Source organism: Pimephales promelas, chromosome 23 (genome assembly GCF_988280905.1).
Source record: "Pimephales promelas chromosome 23, fPimPro1.hap1.1, whole genome shotgun sequence".
Taxonomy (NCBI): domain Eukaryota; kingdom Metazoa; phylum Chordata; class Actinopteri; order Cypriniformes; family Leuciscidae; genus Pimephales; species Pimephales promelas.
In genome coordinates, this window is record NC_142791.1 from 6,035,368 (window position 1) to 6,056,972 (window position 21,605).

Below are 21,605 nucleotides of genomic sequence, written 5' to 3' on the forward strand. Positions count from 1 at the left end.
AAAGAGACAGGCCTTGAGTTAAAATAACAAAGAATAAAACCCTTTCCCCCATTGATTTAGAAGAAAACGTGTGTGGATTTTATAGATTTACTGTGCCGAGAGGCATTTGACTGAATTTATATTGTAGGTATGGCAGATTGAAGGTACGTTGTGTGTGTGTTAATGTATCCTTCTTTGTAGTCTCCTGTTTCCTGCTCTGCAGGGTTGTCCTATTGGAAAAATAAATTGGATGTGACACAGTTTGAACGCCTCTCTGGGACGTGAACATGCTAACCAGTGACTTTATTAATTAGCTGATAATGAACTTCTCATGCCCTGTTCCACTCAGAGGCGAAGCTGTAGATTCTGCTCTCAACTGTGTGTTAATTACAGGTGCCTGTGGTGCGGACGACCCCTCTCTTTCTCTCTCTCTCTCTCTATCTCTGCCTGTACATTCATCAAATACTGCATTTATAACGTCGACAGGGACCATAACATTGGAAGGGGATATGTGTGGCTTTTAAGAGCGTGTGTAGGTTGTATAGCGTGCAGGGTGGTTTTATATATATATATATATATATATATATATATATATATATATATATATATATATATGAAGAGTTCAGATGCAAAAGCCTTTAAGTGCCATTTGAAATTTTCTTCTAGAATGATCATTTTTATCAAGCTTGTATATTTAAGTTCAGTGATTTCACTTAAATGGCAATGATGATTACCTATTAATTGTTATTTAAGTGAAATTACTGAACTTAAATATACAAGCTTGATAAAAATCATCATTAAAGAAGAAAATTTCAAATGGCATTTAGAGGCTTTTGCATCTGAACTCTTCATATATATATATATATATATATATATATATACATTTATATATATATATATATCATTGGGAGTGACAACAAGTAATGTTATGTAAATTCCTGACAATTGCTGTCCTGAAGTAACTGGTTATGAGTTACTAAACAGGGTAAATCACCGTGAGACCGTTTAAGAACACAGATGCCCAACACATTTTACCAAGAGCAGTGCAAATTAGCATCTTGCTTTTTTGGGGCGTTAAATAATGACGCAACTACCAGTAAATTGACTAGCACAATCCTTAATAAATCACCTTGCGTGATTCATTTAAATACTCTCCTCCCATAAATTTCAGCGGGACCAGTAGGACCTGAGTGGTTACATATGGGGGATTAAAATGATATGCAGGTTTTAGTATACTGATTTTTTTTCTGTCCCCAGTTTGGAGAGAACAAGCGATTTACAGATGAATGAATACACTCTAAAAAATGCTGGGTTGTTTTAACCCAATTTTGGGTCAAATATGGACAAACCCGAAATGTTGGGTTAAAAATGTAATGTAAAAATTTAACCCAACGGCTGGGTTAGTCCATATTTGACCCAAAGTTGGGTTAAAACAACCCAGCATTTTTTAGAGTGTAGTTTTCCATGAAATGAATATGCAGCCTTATGGGATTCATCTCTTTCATAAAAGAACACAGTGGTTGGCAATCGTAATCTGGGAATAATCCTCATAGGCCTGTTCCTTAATCTGGAGAAACTAAAATGTACGTGCGGCTGTGTGCACTGTACGTATGTAAAGCATGACGTGTACGTGTGTTTGCGTATGTTATGTTGTGTGTAAACAAGGGAGATTGTGGGATGAAGAGAGAAAAGCAGAAGCTGAATTACAGCATGGGACATTTTTTCGAATCGTAAAAGGCTTGGAAGCTCACTTGAGGATGACTGCAGAAAACAGCGTTTATCAGTGTAGGCAGTTTGTCAGAGCTGTCCTCAAAGTTCTCTTTAATACCTCTGCTCAAAGCGCTGCCTCTCTCTCTACTGCTGCTTTTTCTTCTATCCGTCTGATTAAAGAAGCTGCTTTTCAGTTGTCTGCATATAATCATTTTCACTATAGCTCACAGATCATAGCGTTAAAAAGTCACTAAAAGTCAGAACACGATGAGCAAATGGGATACATGAAAAGATGTTCACTGCATTTTTCACCCTAAAGGGGTCATATCTTATCTTTTGAGATCATTTGAGTTCATTGTGCTATGGAACTGTACTGTATATATCAGAACTCACATATCAACAAATCATTTCAGGCCTCATCACTCTCAGAAAAAAAACGGTACAAAATCTGTCCCCGGGGCTGTACCTTTTCAAAAGGTAAACTTTTGTCCATTTTAGGTGCTAATATATCCATTTTAGGTGCCAATATGTACATTTAGGTGCCAATATGTACATTTATTTGATAACATGTACATTTTAAGTGCTAATATACATTTAGGTGCTAATATGTACATTTATTTGATAATATGTACATTTTAGGTGCCAATATGTACATTTAGGTGGCAATATGTACATTTACTTGATAATATGCACATTTTAGGTGCCAATATGTACATTTAGGTGCCAATATGTACATTTATTTGATAATATGTACATTTAGGTGCCAATATGTACATTTTAGGTGATAATATGTACATTTTAGGTGCTAATATGTACATTTATGTGATAATATGTACATTTTAGGTGCTAATATGTACATTTAGGTGCTAATATGTACAGTTATTTGATAATATGTACATTTTAGGTCCTATTATGTACATTTCGGTGCTAATATGGACATTTATTTGCTAATATGTACATTTTAGGTGCTAATATGGACATTTTAGGTGCCAATATGTACATTTTAGGTGCTAATATGTACATTTTAGGTGCCAATATGTACATTTAGATGCTAATATGGACATGTATTTGCTAATATGTACATTTTAGGTGCTAATATGTAAATTTTAGGTGCTAATATGGACATTTTAGGTGCTAATATGGACATTTAGGTGCTATTAAGTACCATTAAGGTACCAATATTCACCCTTTAGATACAAAAGCATACCTTTTGAAAAGGTACAGCCCCAGTGACAGCTTTTGGACTTTTTTTCTTGAGAGTAATGAGTGAGCCACAGTAGAGCCACAAACTAAACGAACCCTTTCCCTCTATAACATATATTGTGATTTTGAGGTATTTTTTTGTGATGGTGGTTTGTTTGTTTAATATTTGTAAATAATTTTGATACTTACTTTTTTGTCACTGTAAATTATCACCACAATTGCACAATGTATCTGCGAGTTCTTTGCCATCTTTTTTTTTTTTTTTGTAACATCTTGGACAGTTTTTACCATGTCCATGCAGTGGGCAGTCAACTATTTAACTGATAAGTCTGATCTTAAAGGGATAATCCAACCTCATTTCTTCCGAACCTTAATGATGTCCTTTCTTCTGTGGAACATAAAATAAAATATTTTCAAGAATGTTTGTAACGAAACAGTTTTGGCAACCATTGACTTCTGTTGAATGGAAAAAAGACACATTTGCTGAGCAGTTGTACTTTAATGGAATGTAGCAACTTCCTTTAATCCATTCATCCATGCTTGCCACATTCTTGTCAGTAACACTCACGTATTTGTACCCCAACCATCTGGACCAACAGCAGGACTGGATGCCCTCTGTCAGACTCCCATGAATGGGAGAAAATACTGAGCCTCAAATTAATTATCTTGTCCACAGACAAGTGGAAAATAGCCTGGACATATCAAACGCCCCAAAATGTGTGGTTTTGACTTCTATCTTTCTTATTTTACACTGAGCATCATTGCAATACTAGAGCTCCCAGACAAAATTAAAGCGGGTAGAGAGAAAAATGAGGCAGGAGCCTGTGTATCAGACATTTAACAAGGGAATGAGAAGAAGTGTTTTATGTGCTAACATCCCCTCCAGGCCCCTCCACATCTCACATTAAACATGCCATTGAAGCGGTTTCATGCAGCATGTCTAATTAAATACAATGCCTGTTTTTCTGGTTTGGAAATGCATCCTGGGCCGGCTTAGAAGAAAGATGACAGAATGCCCTTTCTTCAGCCCGTGAGTGACTAGATAAGACAAGATGGATGTCTCTGTTTTTTTTACGTATCACTTTTTTCTCCTTGTTCTCATAAGCACAAGCAGTGACTTCTTTAGAGATTTACAATTTTCATTCTATCCTGCTTAAATGTTGTTCACAGTGAGACCAGAAAGACTGTGTTGCTGAGTTTAGTGAACTACACAGCACATACCAGACATACAGCATATATGTGTGTGTGTGTGACTCTGATGTTCAGCCTTTTGAGAGAGCTCTCGACCATTTCATCTTATGCTTTGTGCTCTGGCTCTTTGAAGGCAGCTTGCTTTAAAGTCCCTGTGGTGAAGGTGCTCATGAGCAGTGTGTTGCTCTAATGCACTCTAAGGGTCCGTATTTTCTGCAGTTTATCTAAGTGAGTTTAAAAAAAAGGTCTCACCTGTAAACCAAAAACTGTTTTTTGATCATCTAAGATTTTATGTCACTGGCCAAAAATCGACAATGGTTTTTTTTTTTAGTCATAATGCACTTTTTTTTTTTTTTTTGCTGAGGGTTTTTAGAACAATTGAAATGGAGAATAAACTCACAGAACATCCAGTGTGTGGTTCAAAATTTGCCTACACCAAAAGTCCTAACAAAGTTAGCCTGAACACCTACATAAACTTATTAAATAAGGAAAATGTAAAATTGCACAATGGTTTGCATGAGGGTTAGGTTTGGCTGTAGAAAGAATATTAAATAATTTTATATGATTATTTTAAAACGTAGCTTAGTTATTTTTCAGGCCAAGTGACCCCTTTGTGGATAATGACCATCTATAATGATAAGTATGGTACCATTTTAATATTTACAAACTTATGATGCATACATTGCACATCCACAACTCAACCTTCTTGACTCCATTATCCACAACCATATTTGCAGGCCTGGTGACTTATAATATATATATATATATATATATATATATATATATATATATATATATATATATATACTGTATATATATATATACTGTATATATATATATATATACTGTACTGTACACATATTCCGTCCAATTTCATCTGTCCTTACTTCCATCCCTTTATTTATTGAGTTATTCATTCTTTCATAATTCCATCCAACCATCCCTCCCTCCCTTTCTTCTTTATATCAGGGATCAAATATCTGATTAATTTGCTTGTCAAACTCATTCAGCAGCATAAATCTGAGCTTGTAGAGAGTGTTTGTGTATGAAAGAATGTGTGTGTGAGAGAGAGAGAGAGAGAGGGGGGGGGGGGGTTTGTGGGAGAGTGCTGATAACACTAAAGGGAAAAGAATATCGTCTTCATTATCTCAGCCTTCCTTTAGATACAATTTAGCTCACAGGCCTCCTTTCTGCCCTTGCTCTTTCACCGCTAAATTGGCTTCTCTTTGTGTTTTATAGATTAAGGCTTTGACCCACGCATTCCACTTCATCTGCTTTGCGTGTGTGTTCTGACCAGTGTAAAACAACTAAAGGTTAAATCCCCCGCTAAAGACTCCATTAATGCCCATCAGTTATCTGTCGGCCATGACTTATGAAGCATTTATGAGCTCTAATTAACTGCTGCAGATTTGTGTGCATGTGTGAATATGTGTGTAAATCACAACCTGACAGTCGATGCTTATCTTCAGCTTAATTAACCCCACATAAGAGCCAGGGCCTTTTCTTCTCTTTAACAATCAGAGAATATTAGACACCACATAATTACCTTAATGAAGGGTTCCGTCTCATATTTGTAGGAAGACATGGATATATAGTGCACACCTCCCTTGTTACAATAGCTTATTCTGTTCCTGCATGCTGTGCGTGCATGTTTCAATGATAATGCTTGTCATTATAGTCCCAATTCTCAGAGAAATAAGCGTTTTGTAATTATCATTGTAATGTTTAAATAATTTGTTTCATACCAAATTGTATCTATGCTGTTTGTTAAATGAGATTTTCGAGGGTGATTTAACTGAAGATCAAATGACCAAATGAGTGCAGAAATAGTGCATAATCATATTTAAAATCTAGTCTTATTTATTATGTCTTAATTGGCATGTCTTATGTAAATTTAAGATTATTATTTGTATTATTACATCATTTTTATTAACATTGCTCTCCTGGTGGATGTGTCATAGGGTTTAGCCTGCATTGACTGTTTCACTGTGATAGTCTGCAGGTCAAGACATAGACGCTCTGGACTTCCTGGTTTAGCCAGAGACTCCACTCTCATTTGACCCACTCCGGCACTCATCTCTCAGCCGACTGACCCAGTGTGACCCTCCCAGCGTGACTGGAGTACACAATAGGCTCTTTCTGCAACATCTTCCAGACAGGTGCTTTACGTCTGATAGCACAGACCGAGAGGAGTTATGCTTGTTTAAATCAGCAATAGACACAAGCTGGATAATGCTGGTCCCTACATCAGCAGTAATTTTCATCAAGCCTTTCTGTTTAAGACATCACAACATGTTCAGTTTAAGAGTATTGTCAATCCCTTGGGTCTGTGTGAACTGAGAAAAATCCTCTCATTATTATTTTACCAAATATTTTCCAGTTTCTTGGAGCCTTGGAGAGTTGATTTCAAAACGGCAAACCGTTGATCCAGTCCAGTCCGTTGATCAGTCATTTCAGGGCTTTTTTTCCCCACTGGTTTTTGGTTGTAATTCTGAAATACTTTACAATATTACAAACTGTTCTTTCTAAACAAATGAAAATGCCTCCTGAGGATATTACAGGAATATTTTTTTTTTTTTGTTCTGTTAATTGTAATGCACTACGCAGCACAGTTTGTGTGGGGGAGAAACGGAAATGAAGCCAATCAGCAGCAGCTTGTATAAGAATTCCCATTTGGATTTTAGCAGCACTCTTTCAATACTATAGTACTATAAAAGAGAGTAGATAAATATTTTATAGGTCAGAGAGATTTTATATTGATTCTTTTATCCGGCAAGAATGCGTTAAATTGATCAAAAAATTTCAGTAAATGTCAGTAAAAAACTTTTATATTATATAAAAAAATGAATTCAAATAAATGCTGTTCTTTTAAACTTTCTATTTTCAAAAAAAAATCGTGAAATGTTAAATATTAACATTTAATATGAATATAATAACTAAAAAATATTAAGCAGCACAACAGTTTTCAGCATTGATAAAAATAAGAATTGTTTCTTGAGCACCAAATCAGCATGTCACCAGTGAGAGTACCCGGGATAACCATCAGAGGGCACTCCAACCGGGACAATCACCACACATCCACAAACTACATTTCCCATAATCCTTTGCCTAGACTAATCAGCCATGATCAAATTCACCTGTATGTCTTTACCTTGTTTAACTTACCCCATAAGCCTGGTTTTCACATTCATTCTCTGCAACGTCTTGTTTGTTGTTTACAATGCACCTCTGAGCTTTTTCCTCTGTTTTCCATGTTCCTGGATTTTGATATCTGTCTGTATCCTGGTTTTCCTGTTCCTGTCTCAACCTCTGGATTTGTTTGTTTGATTGGACTGATTTACTGTGCTCTGACCTCTTGTCTGTTTTCGACTTTCGATTGTAGATTACCTTTTCAATACAACTGCATTTGGATCCTCAATCATCTTGTCTCAGAGCAGTAAGTGACAATCAGAATGAATTCTAAAGGATCATCTGACACAGAAGACTAGAGTAATGATGCTGAAAATTCAGCCTTGCATTGGAAGAATAATATTAAATATATCTAACTAGAGAATAGTTTCATATTGTAATACTTTTTAAAATGTCTATACCAACGTTCTTTCAAAAATACATATGTATGTTTGGATGGATTGAATTTTAAAAATATATTTTGTCTTTCATCCCCCTTTCTTCATATTCACACCCTCTGCTTTCCAGTTATATTATGTTTTCATTTTTCCTCAATATGGAATAATTGACCTGGTTTGAAATGTAGGCTTGGTAGGTCCACCCTCTTTCACACAGTATATAGAGGACAATAAACCATGCTGTTCAATCCCACAATCCATTTCAGTGCAAAAAGCTGACCATCAAAGTCTAATAGGATAGGATGAGATTACTTTCTAATTGAGGTGTGATATCAGGGGATATCTTTCCACAGAATATGCTCTTATTTCTTTCACTCAGGCTTAAATCTGTGCGTCTCGGTGTGTGTGTTCACAGTCTTACATATCTCTGAGGCTTTTTTTTAAGTATCAAGAGGCTTATCCAGGATTTCCTGGAAAACAGAGAAACAAAGTCTGAAGTAAGACGTTAATGACAGCAAGAGTGGCAGTGGGTACCATGTGTACACCAGATTAGTAGAATTGCTTTTTGGTTGGTGGGTGAGATTATCACTGTGTTAAGATTTAATCCCCCATAGAGGGCTATCTGTAGGTCAAGATTAAACCTCCAAAGGATGCCAAGGGTGTACACTAGGAGAAGTCCCATTGCACATGGTAACTTTTTATGCAAGAGTATATGGATGATGGGTGATATGCCAAAACTCTTTTTAAGCAGAACAACTGTTTTCAACATTGATAAAAAATGACTCTTGAGCACAAAATCAGCTCCTAAGGATCATGTGACACTGAAGACTAATGTGTTTTCAAGTGATGTGCAGATATCAGTGCTGGACCCAACATCAGAGGTGATGCAGCTTCTTCTGGCACAAATGAAGCATCTCTTTTAAGAAAAGCCAAGTTATATAACAGTGATGCCTGACAGCAGATTGCGCGCTGCTGCCATTAAATAATGCATGCATGTAGGCATATGTTGTCCATGTTCTAACATTTTGTACCTCTACATGTAAAACACTGTCAAGAGATCTGTATGTTAAGGATTTAAGCTCATTTCTGACTGAGAACATGCACACAACAGCACCTGCTAAAGCTAAGCAAGGTGAGCATACAGTATTTCTGCTCCAGCCGTGTCAACAGGATAAACGTTCATCCCAAATGCCGTAAATGAACTCCTTGCAGAGGAGAAATTAAATTATGGCTCTTGCTTTGACTGGAAAATGAGAGCTTAAGAACCTTATTGCAATATTGTGATAAATCAGGGAATTATGAAAGGCCAGATGGATGAGTGTGATTAGGGGTCTGTGTAAAGCCCAGCCAAGCATCACTCACCAAGGAACCTTTCTGTCGAGTACCGCCGACACAAAACATTCTTAATCACTCTTTCAAGATTACGGCCGAGACTACATTTCCACTTTGTCCTGTAGTTAAAGGCTTTGAGCTAAAATCGAGGCTGTTGCTCTCTTTGTGTTCCAACCCCAGTTGGAATAAAGTTTTGTTTTACTCATCTCTCAGGGAACTGGTTTGCGTCAGCATTTCCATTAAACTGCTTGAAAGTCAAAATATCACAGTGAGTGTGTAAATGATACTGTGAGGGAAACATGAGAATAAAAGACAGCAGGTGTTTTAACACGCATGAACAATATATGCTCTAAATAATACCTTTTCCATAAATCCTGCAGTAACATCCCAACACAACCATTTCATAAATTATAGATATGATGGTGGTGTTCCACAGGGACATTTCCTGGGTCATCTAGAGTTTACTGGGGTATATGTGCAGAAAAGGGACCAAACGCTGTGTACCGCAATGGTTCACTTAAGATTTGTGTGTCCCGTGGCACTTTCTATGTCATTGACGTTGCATAGGCATATGCTAAAAAACAACAACAGCAATGCGGAGGGGTTTTCAAGACCAATGGTGTCTTATTTACAACATGAAAATATGTACTAGCTACCGCACTGAATTACTGTGTCTTCTGAGGCAGCGGAATTACCCTGAATTACCCTCCTGAGTCCCCAGTTTAGGATTAGGGGTGGGGTTAGGATTAAGTAACCAGGTAGCTGCCTCAACAACGGGGGTAATAATTTGGCACAACACCGGTCTCAATACATGTCTCCATTGTATTGTAATTTATTGCTCGACCGACAATTCGCAACATCACAACCTTGTTTCTGTAGCGACTCAGCAAGTTTCCTAAAAGAGCGTCTGACAAGTTTTACGTGGTGTGAGAAAGTGACACAAATGATGCGAAATCCGATCAGAGCAGAATTTCCTGAATTGCGATTTGAATAGGATTTCAAACCATGTATGAATGTGCAGTAGCTTGTGTAACAGACACCTGTCAGTTACTTATTTTCTTAACTGCCATTACACTCCTCACCACTAGGGGTGTTAGTGAGACCTATGTGCTTAGATAAAGAGCCAGGTGAGCAGTGGAAGAAATTATCATGGCTGACCTTCTTGTTCAAACAAAGTCCTGGTTGGGAGACTTTCTGTTTCATGCTCAACTGTAAGTAAAATGTATATGTATATGTTGAAGTTTACGATTGGTGAAAGATTATTTTTTTTGTGCTTATTGAATATAGTGGCTTTAATGCCGATAATTAACAGGAGGCGTTTTGTAGAAGGACTTTTCAGTATCTGATGAAATATTTGTGCAAACTTTGTGGTCCTGTTTGGGATTGACCCACATTTGAGTATTACGAGGCTCATGGTTGGAGATAGCTTCATTTTTCTATTGGATTACCATACCATGCTTTCTTGACGTGAGGGCTATATGTTGGACTACGGTCATACTTCGTTGGATTTAATTTACCATCAAGCCTCTAAATCATTTCACTCTTTAAAGGGATACTCCACTTTTTTTGGAAATAGGCTCATTTTACAACTCCCCCCAGAGTTTTACCGTTTTTGAATCCGTTCAGCTGATCTCCGGTTCTGGCGGTACCACTTTTAGCATAGCTTAGCATACATCATTGAAGTGGATAAGACCATTTGCATTTCTCAGAAAAAAATGACCAAAGTGTTTCGATATTTTTCCTGTTTAAAACTTGACTCTTCTATAGTTACATTGTGCACTAAGACCGATGGAAAATGTTATGTTGCGATTTTTCTAGGATGATATGGCTAGGGACTATACGATCGTTCCTGCATAATAATCAAGAAACTTTACTGCCGTACCATGAGTGCAGCAGGCGTAATGATATGACACAGCGCCTGAAAATAGTCCCCAGCTCCCAACGTGACCGGGACTAAGTTTGTGTAATCATTACGCCTGCTGCACTGACTCAGATTTTTAGACCGCACCACCTTTTGGTCAAAGTTATAATGAAATTCCCCAAAAGATGCTAATAAATTTTGAATTTTCTGCCTAATGAAATCACTGGTCTTAATAGATTCCTTCGGTCACCCCAAGAACATAGATACCAAGTTTGCCGTATTTGGCTTAACTTCCTGTCCGCCATCTTGATTTTTATTCAATACCTACTTTTTCAAACTTCTCCCAGACCATTGATACGTTTTTCACCAAAATCGAATCATGTCATCTCCAGACCGTGCTGACTAAAAACTTTGGATTTAATGACGACAGACAAAACCTTTTTCGTATACCACAGCCTCAAAGTTGATGCATGCTGCCAAAATGACTATTCAGGCTTTATCTCTGCAATGCCTTCACATTTTGACAGCAAACTTTGTATGTTTCATTGTCACCACACTCTGATGACATTACATCGATTTCATAACTTCGCCACCTATTGGTCGAAAGTGATAAACCATTAAATAATTGTATAGGTTACTGTGTATGTTATTTAAGCCATTTTGCCTAAATTAATTTTTTTAATGTCTTTAATTGCTCCTTGCTGCAGTTGGTTTAAAACTCCCAGCCATATTGGCATGTCTTGTCGTCTGCTTTTGCGCTTGACCCCGTAATGGCTGCTTGCAGCTATATTTTACATGTGTTATTTGTGCAAATATACGACCAGGTTGAATTATATTATTTTTAGAATTATGTTGTGTTTAGTGTTAGTTTGATTCCTATGTGTTTGTTTCTTGTGCTTCAGTTCAGTTTTGTCTTGATTGCATCCTAGTTAGTCTATTTGGTTACAGATTATGTCCAGATGTCTGTCATTAAGTTTCTCTGTGCATTTATATTTAACTGAATAAGTTTTTCCTGAAATACTGTTTGAAAAAGTGGTAGTACCGTTTATGTGAATGTGTCTCAAAGATCTTCAAAAGAGTAGGCTGATGTCTGATTCAAAGCCTGACATAAAAAAGGGCAGGAAGGAATGGTCTTATAACCATTGTGAGAGACTGTCGCACAGACAGCCCAGCTTGTGAGAGGCAGAGAGTCAGCCCCACCATTCAATGAAACTAATTGAATGCATTTGCTCGTGGCCATCAAACAAATGAGAATTTGTGTCAGGCTGCCGTTGACATACTGAATTGTGATAGATGATGTTCAAGCGTCTGACTCACATTTCATTCAGCTCCGTGAAATGAAATCAAAGCTATAAGGGAGGAAAAATCCGTCTGTCACCAAATCTGATCGGCTTGTCCATTTGTCAGCGTACAACTGCATTGAATCGCGTGTCAAATGAGATTTTGAGACAGCATTTCTATTACAGTTTGGAGATGAGACTTTATAGGAACATTTCAAATGTTGACTGGAAGGACCAGAGAAATTGGCTTGCCTTGTTTGTCCACTGGTGTTGCGAATAGAAACCTATTGCCTTATTTTCGTAAAGCAAACTTAAGGAGAACATTGAAGTTAAATAATCAGCTAAAATTAAAGAAAGGAAACTCTGATGCAAACTCAAAATGAACGAATCTTTTTTTGTGTGTCATTTGGTTCATTCAACAAATGAAATGAACAATTTGACTCGGGAAAAGATTTGTTCATTTTGATGAACGACTTCAAACAGGAGAGTCACAAACGCGCATCACAGCTTATACAACTTAAACTTTGATTTTTTTTTTTTTTAAATGAGCGATCATTTCGCTTGATAAGACTCTTATTCATCGTCTGGAATCGTTTAAAGCCCTTTGAACAGTTTGCACTGAAACTGTCTTTTGGACCTTGAACCGTTTGGTTCCCATTGAAGTCCATTATATGGAGAAAAATCCTGGAATGTTTTCATCAAAAACCTTAATTTCTTTTCGACTGAAGAAAGAAAGACAAGGACATCTTGGATGACATGGGGGTGAGTAAATTATCAGCAAAAGTTTTTTTTAAAAGTGAACTAATCCTTTAAAAAACATTATTACAAGCTCACCATTTGAATCAAGCTATGGCAGTTAGATTTTGACTGGTACCCTTTTTTAATGCTAATAACATTAATTATAGGGCATTTACAAGGCGGACATCTGAAAACCATTTAGCTGCGCACAATTTCAAGATTTTTTACAATTTATACATTTCAAATATGCAAGAGAGGTTCATTCTCTGAATCAGACGTACTGTATGCACATTTGAGAAATCATCGTAATATCAAATGTGGGCTGGTTTCAATGCAACATTTTATAAATGAGGCCACTGGTCTCCTCTCTCGGGACATTTTTGCACCCTTACTGGTTTAGCAGGCGATGGTCTCAGAGTAGAGAGTTGCTTTTGGCATTGTTGTGACAGCTCACGACTCAGTACCAATTCTGCTCTCCTCCTCTATTGTGCTCCACTAATGATCATTGTAAGAGAAGAGATAGAGAGAGGTGCTATTCTTTCATTTCAGTGCCCTTACTAATGAGTGCCTGTCTCAGAGGTGGACCAAAATATTCCTTGAGTACTGTAAGATACATTTTAAAGACTTTATTACACAACAGAATTTGCAACCAAATTGGTGATATTCATAAATATCAAAAATGGCTTTGTTGCGTTGTTAAAGACCAGGCATTGAATTAAAGCACCAATAAAAAAAAAAATACTATCTATAAGCGATTTTGGCTTCCACTGTTACCACTCATTATGTTTCCTTTAACCTTCCTGAATCTGCAGGGTGGCTGAGATTGTGTGTCATTCCTTCTGTGTCTTGAAGGAGCAGCCAATTTAACAATCTCCCTGTCTTGAAGCTTGACCTCTGAGGACCTTTGAATGCAACTTGGACAGAGGGTTGCTGATTACAGTAACTGGAGTTTGGTGTTCAGGCTTGAGGGATCTGAGCACACACAAAAACGGAGTAGGCCAAAGTATTTTTTTATTTTTATAAATTTTTAATTTACTATTTTTTTATTCTGTTTTGGCTTAGTTTAGTTTATTTTAGCTTTGCTTTGTTAATTTTTTACACCATGATGATACAAAAGAAACATTTTTATTTATGATTTGCATATTTTTGCGGCAGATGCAAAGAGGGGTTTTTCCCTGTGTTTGAGGATATTCTAGGAAGTGGTTGCTTGCTGGTCCAAAGCTGCATTTAAGTCCACTTTTTATGCCCTTCCCTTGCTAACTTCCCCTTCATTTCATTCACTCAAGTATACAGTTTGTTATCGCTTACATTGCATGAGTGTCCACTACTGGCAGAAGTAATGAGTTTAAATGGAACGCCCTAAGCTCTTGATCACTTGGAATCTGCTATGGAGCATGCCTAGCGAGTTGCTGTTATGATGTCACAATCATGTTGCATTGTGGTATATTAATGCATTCTCATCCTAGGGCGTCATCTAACTGACACTTTTGACCATGCGTCTAAATCCGACGCACATGGCAACCTTTAGCGTCAGTTAGATGATGCTCATCCTAGGGCATCATCTAATTGACACTTGTGACCATACGTCTAAATCCATGGCAACCTTTAGCGTCAGTTAGATGATGCCTTGGGATGAGAACGGACTGGGGGTATGGATCATATATGAGTAGACTTGCTCTCTCTGTCAAAATCGAGGGGTTGAGGGTCTGTCTCATCCACTTGACGAAGTTGAACGCATAAGTTCTTGAGTATGTCTAAAAGTTAAGTCAAACGCAGCCCAAGTCAAAAGAGCCCATTTCATGTCTTTCAATGTAAGTCTATGATGTTTTTTTGTTTTATTATTTGACCGATTTGCCAGACAAGTAATTGGCAATGTCACTTTTGTAGAGAAAGATTATGCGCACATATGTATACAAACACACGTAAAACGCATGTGCACGCGTGTCACAGTTTTAACAGATTCACGTTTTTGAAGTTTGTTTGGAGATGATAATGGCATCACGTTCAAAAGCGTGTACCTGTGAAACCTACTGCAAAATTTGCCTTCTCAGGCCAGAGGTGGTGTTATGTAAATGAACGGCATTAAAAGTTTCCTGTTTTCAGTTGAAAACGGTCGTGTAATCGGCCCCTAAGCTAACAACAAATGATTTTTACAACGTACATGAATCAATCAAAAACTTAAGCTATAAATGACTTTCTTCTAGAGCTGCTGTACAGCAAAAGCAATATTTGTTGCATGCTTTAATACACTCTATATTGTAATAAGCGCTAAATGAATGCGACCTGATTTATTGGCTAACATCCAATCACTTAGAAAAGTACTAGCTCTGTTCAGTGATGCATGTCTGTGTGGTTTGAGTTGCATTAAAGTTCAATACTTTATGTTAGGGGTTTATTCCAATCCTAAACCCTGAGTAAACTAACCCTGATGCTTGCCTTAGCAAACACCACCAAAAGTCTATAAAAAAAATACAGTAATCTGAACTGTGCCCTCAGAGAACAGAGCTTGGAAATGCACAAGGCAGACCTGAATGACACTGTGTGAGACAGGATTTCCCCAGAGGCCGTTTCTCTCATTATCAGAGCCTTCATGTGCCCAGAGCTTTGAGACTACAAACTGTACTCATTAGAGGGGAAGAAGGCAAACCTAGCCCGCTGCGTCTGCCCTAAATCTCTGTAACGTCGACTTGCTGTCATTTTTATAGTGCTGATGGAGGCCTGGAGAGAGAGGACAATGGCCTTTTAAAAGATAACAATAAAAGCTTTCAGATGTGTCCCATGCTTCAAATGAGAGCCGACACAAATGTGACTGCCGTCTTTTTAAGGGCACCCTTTATACTGGCTGGAGGTTAAGTTTCTCACCTTAAGGTTTTATAAGACAAACACCGCTTTGCCTGTAATGAAATAACTAACATGTTTTGATGTTTATTACCCTCCAAATTTTAAACAGTTTCATAGTTAAAATATTTGAGGACTCCTTCCATACTAAAAATATTGATATAACGTACTAGCGAGGAGCTTCATTTTAAATGCCAAAAGCTTAAAATTATACGAGCAGTATCCTCCAATTATTCTTAAAGGCCACTGTCCCGCTTTAAGTCTCTGCTTCATTTATCTTATGAATGCACATTAAATTTCAGGTAGCCATATGTTTTTGCTTTTGAACTTTATAGTTTGCTCTCACTTATGTCAGACCATCATCTTAAATTGTTAATTTATGACAGCATTAAAAGCTGAGCGGTTTAATATGACCATATAACAGAAGTGAAATTCTTTTGTGGGGTCATTGAAAACCATTATGAAAATTGAATCAATTTTTCAGTTCATTACCGCAGTATGAATTAAACAGCTTTGTTGGCTGGTTTGGCCATCTTAAAAAAAAAAAAATCAAGGCTGTGGAGAAAGGGATAAAAGTATGTTATTTTTAAATTGCTTATTGATAATACCACACAAAAGGAAAAGCGGTTATGTTGTCATAGATAAGAGTTCTGAAAGTGAGTGAAAATGACCCATAAGAGTTGCTTCAACATTCATGCATTACATTTTTCCTCATCTTTGCACAAACATGGTTTTCATGGATTTCCTCAGGCTTTGTATTCTGGTGTCAAATCACAGAAGTTAATCAAAATCCAATAACATCCATGCCAACACAGGTTTATAGCACAAGTCTATAGCACTTCTGTCTGCCTGAAAACACAAAGTAACCATCTCACTGTAAAAAAAATATTGATGGTTTAACTTAGAAAAGTAAGCTTAAAAGTTAATTAAAAGTTAAGTTGCTTTAAAATTTTAAGTTCATTGAACTGGAAAAAGTGAGTTAATACAATGAAGGAGATTAATTTAACCATTAGAAACTCAGAATTATATGTTATCTGAACTAATTAAATTATTTAAGTTGATTTGACAAAAGAAAAAATGTTGTGATTACTACACTGTAAAAAAAAATGTTGGTTTAACTTAAAGTAATTAACCTGGGTTGTCTTAAAATTTTAAGTTGATTGAACTGGAAAAAGTGAGTTAATACCATGAAGGAGATTAATTTAACCACCAGAAACTCAAAATAATAAGTTATCTCAACTAAATAAATTATTGTAAAGTTGATTTGACAAAAGAAAATATGTTGTGATAACAAATCTTGAAAATAATGTTTACAGTGCTGATTACTTTTACTTATTTTCCTGTAAAAAAAATATTGTTGGTTTAACTTAAACTAAAAAAAATAAGTAACCTGGTTGCCTCAAAATTTTAAGTTCATTGACATGGAAAAATTGAGTTAATACAATGAAGGAGATTGATTTAATCATCAGAAACTCAAAATATTATGTGATACACCTTTATGTTATATTATTTCACTGGCATTTTATCTGGCTTAAATCCTCTCAACTTTAGCCTGCATATTCTGTTTCTTTGTTCTAAGAGATCATTCTTTGCTGGGTTCATCTTTCCTTTGCAGCAACATCCTACTCGGTTTGTTGGACAGGACTTTAAGAAATGCTCACACACAGAGCCCTGTTGCATGATGCAAGGGGAGCCAACAGTGAACACAGAGGTGTTAATGTACAAACAAACAAGTGTTATACTTGCACTCTTTCTTCTTTCTCCCACATACAGTCAACAGCTTTATTTAAAGTATATTGCATTGAAAAAGATTATAAAGTGACAGTAAGGTGAAATATTAAATGTTTATTTGTTTTTTTATAAATTCTTATAGAAATAATTATATAAAAGAAATTATATACATTGTCCATTCAGCATTAGTATAGCCAAAGTGTATTGTATTGGAATAGACATTTTCATCAAGTTATTTTTTTTATTATTAATTTGTTTATTTAAGAAATATAATTTGTAAATAACTTATGTATAAAGTAGGTGGGATGAGTGCAGGTGATGAACAGAAGGAATACTGGGAAATGTAGTCATTGTCACACGCTATCTGCCCATCTCCAACAGTTCGGCCATCTAGACAGTGTAGAGACTCGCCAGAGTAATAAATCTGTAATTAAAATACATGTTCACAATCACAACTGTTTCTTATTGTCATATTTTTGTATTACTATTATTTAAAAAAATATATATATATAATATATTTTAAATTTTTAATTTACAAATTATAAACTCTTGTCATAGTAACAAATTGGCCGTTAAAATTTGAAAAACCTTATTGACACCGTGTTGTGCTATCACTCTTCTCCCTCACATAACACAGAGATTTTCTCTTTCTTTCACACCCTCTCTCCATCTTCAGTGAAGCTCATTACAGTGGAGATGCAGCTGGGTTAGGGGCACACACACTCACACACACTCACACAGAGGAACATGTGATGGTGTAAATGCGCTGAAAGGATAATTTAACACCCACTTGGCTATGATAGCCTGTAATTCTCTGACTCTTCCTGAACTCCTCCTCGGCACGCACACATAAAGTGCACTCTTGGTGGAAACTACTGCAGAAATGTGCCGGTCTTCTCTCCATTTTTTTTTTTTTTTTTTCCGGATGCAAGAATCCATCCCACTTCTGGATTTATGGCATGTATCAAAGCAATTCACTGCTGCAGCTCAGTCAAAGGTTTAGTGGTGAAAACCTGTGATTTCTGTCCACTCAATTCATTCAGAGCGACAGTGCAATTTGTTTCTCATCGTGATATGGGTGGATATGGGTGTTTTTTATTTTTTTTTCCTCAGACATGCAAGCAGGCACCATCATCGCTCAAGGACAATAGGCCTGACAAGCCAATGACAGAGACGCACGTTTTTCTGTGGAAAATTATTTACCAGCTGAAATGATCAAGAATCGGGATGTCACTTCTTCCCCACAAGGTGCTTTGTTTATTCTGTTGTCCTATCGCTGTTTCAGTTTCCGTCTCTATTTATAGATGTCTTGTTGGCTGCCATTAGAAAATGAAGAAATAATTGAATAGCCTGTCTTTGTCCAGCACGCATAAAAGTTCAGTCAATTTCAGGTATTAAAATTATGCGGGCAAGTTCAATTTCTACTCGCATATAGAACATCTACATTGATAATATGTCATCCAAATCCTGTGATTTGCTACACACTCTTCGAAAAAGGGTTCATTGGGGTTCTATATATGAAGCATAGGGTTCTTTACTAAAAAGGTTAAAAAGGTTCCATAGAGTGCACTGCAAATAAAACATTTTCTAAATTAGTCCCCCCTTGAAATGTTACTGTTACTGTATAAAATGTTAATGTTCCGCAAATGGACAGACCAACTGAATCAAATCAAGGAATCAATGTCTGTGAGCTGGAGGTCTGGTGAGGCGTGTGGAGGTTTGATGTATGGCTTCATCTTTGTACAGCAGCTGCTGGAGTCATTGAGGTAATGTAATAATCACAGTAATGCCAACATGTAGTGTTAGAGAAGGCACCGAGTGCAGTCAGATGAGTCCGTACAGGGCACAGACCACCTCTCATTGTATTTCTCTCCTCCAAGCATGGCTGAAGGGGTCCAGCATTTTCTTGACAGATATTAGTTTTCCTTTTCTTTCATGTGTGAAGGATTAATTCACATTCATTCCTGTTATTTTTAAATGCTCAATATTGAAAGCACCACCGAGGGCGTCATATACTGACACTTTTGAAAATGCGTCTAAATCCGACGCACATGGCGCACTTTAGCGTCAATATAACACACTTCCGTTATCTGGGTCTGGGGTAGGGTTAGGGTTAGACCACTAGGAGGCGCCTTCTGGCCCAGATACATCTGCGTCTCATATTGACGCTAAATGGTCCCATGTGTGTCGTGTGTCAGTTAGACGACGCCTTGGGATGCTTTCCAAGATGCACAGAAACTAATGGTGATGGGATGAAAGGATTGTTAAAGAAAAGTGAAATGTCAACGGCATGTTGTATAGGCTACTTTTTGTGTTCACTAATCTGAATGCGAACAATGTGGTCTTCGGTATTCAAGTAGCTGGCTGCTAGCGTGTCAATGGCAATAAGCTATAAGCAGGTCACACTTTGCCAAATCATAAATGACAGTGATGTAGCTTTGAGTTTGAGGCTGCGGACGCATTTTAGCACTGTACTGAGTTTTTTCACAGTTTCTCTCTCTGTATGAACCAGAGAAACGTGGGCGCCGTCATCTTTAGAATATTGTCTTTGAACTTCCTCAATTGCTGTTGAGGAGTAATTAGCTGGTGAAGTGGATTTACTTATTGTTGAGTTAACAAAAGTTATCATGAACGTTGAAATGTTTATCATAAGCATTGTAAAGCAGATGTCTTAACAAATGTCGACCAGGAAATTATTTAAGAGCAGTTTTTTTATACCTATGCAAGATTGCTGTGAAAATACAGACCGGAAGTCAAAAGACAACGAGCGCAGCGCTGAAAAGGGGCGTGGCTACATAAGGTCTATAAACAGTGACTCCAAAAAAAATAGAGTGGTGGTATGACGTCACTTTGTAGGCCAATCAACAGTCAGCATCACGCTGGTGCCCTCGACTGGTTCCCTTAGGCCAAAAACAAGCTCCGTAATCAACAAAAGTTTTTGATACTTTCACGTTTTGTCCATCGAGATAATTATCACAGATGATCACAACTTTAGAAGCCTAAATGCAGTCACCATAAGTAAAAAGCTAAAGGTAGGCAATAAACGAATTACACCACGGTCCCACAAATTCAATGTCACCACCACTGAGCTTCCGACAATTCAGTTTTTTTATCTAAAAACATTTTCCCAGAACGTTTGAGTTAGAATACTTTGTAAGAGCACAATTAAAAGCATATGCTGTAAAAGCAGACTGAGTTTACCTGTTCAGCGTGATCGACAGTCCCTGTAGTCCCATTTAGCCGTTTGTTAGCAACCGCCTTTTGCAAGACACGAAACAGTAAGAATTCTTTGTTTTATTTTATTTGTCTTATACTTCGATTATAAGTTGACAATGGGGTTTGAAAGACGATTCATATTCAGTAATATCGATTTGACTGCACTACATTATTGGATGAGCACAAAACTTGATAACGCCACTATTTTCTGCTGAGCTGCTTTATAGCTGAATTGAACTAATTTTACACAGCTTTTGAACAGAAGTGAATCAATACTGATATGACTTCAGCCCAATAATGACTCTATTATCATTTTAGAGCTGCTTTACAGCAGACTTTGGATTTGTCTCAAATTTAATGATGTTTGCATCATTGAATCGTTATTTTCCTGTTTATTACTGTAAAGCCGCTTTGAATCAATCCGTATTGTACAAAGGTGACGACTTATTGTTCTTTTAATTTTATAATGCCTCTTGGTTTGATTGTTTTATCTAAAAAATGGTGTTCATATCATACATTTTAAACGTGACTTACAGTTAGCATATTCAAATACTTTTTGGATAATAATACCTCTTTGATTACCTTAAACCCCCCAATGTTCTTCTATTTCCCTTTGCCACTGTGTGTGTGTGTGTGTTCTGCCACTGTGTGTTGGGACCACAGTTCTGGGGGGGGAAAACAGAAGAGGCCTCCTAATACTAATAAACGAGTGCGACTTTCTCTTTGCCTCTCTCGCGCTCCAGAGCTTGCCCTCTGGGATAGCAGAGAAAGGCTGAATAATTGGAAAATATCCCTGCCTCCTATTCCGGAGAGATCCTTCTATTTCTCTCTCTCCATCGTCTGCCTGCACAATGAGATACTGTTCTCATTTTGCCTGTTAAAAGGGACAATTAGCCTGGTTCGGGTATGTGTGCGCGCATGCTTTCAAGATTGGGGCTGAGAGAATATGCAGTATTTACA

At 37.1% G+C, this 21,605-nt stretch overlaps 1 protein-coding gene across 1 annotated transcript in view; it reads left to right on the forward strand.

Moving 5' to 3' along the window:
- The first annotated feature begins 10,132 nt into the window (after nucleotides 1-10,132).
- auts2a (activator of transcription and developmental regulator AUTS2 a) overlaps nucleotides 10,133-21,605 on the forward strand; it is a 348,996-nt gene continuing 337,523 nt past the window's right edge. The window contains exon 1 of the mRNA XM_089126455.1: nucleotides 10,133-10,192. The gene's annotated coding sequence lies outside the window, so the exon portion shown is untranslated. The remainder of the gene's footprint in view (nucleotides 10,193-21,605) is intronic.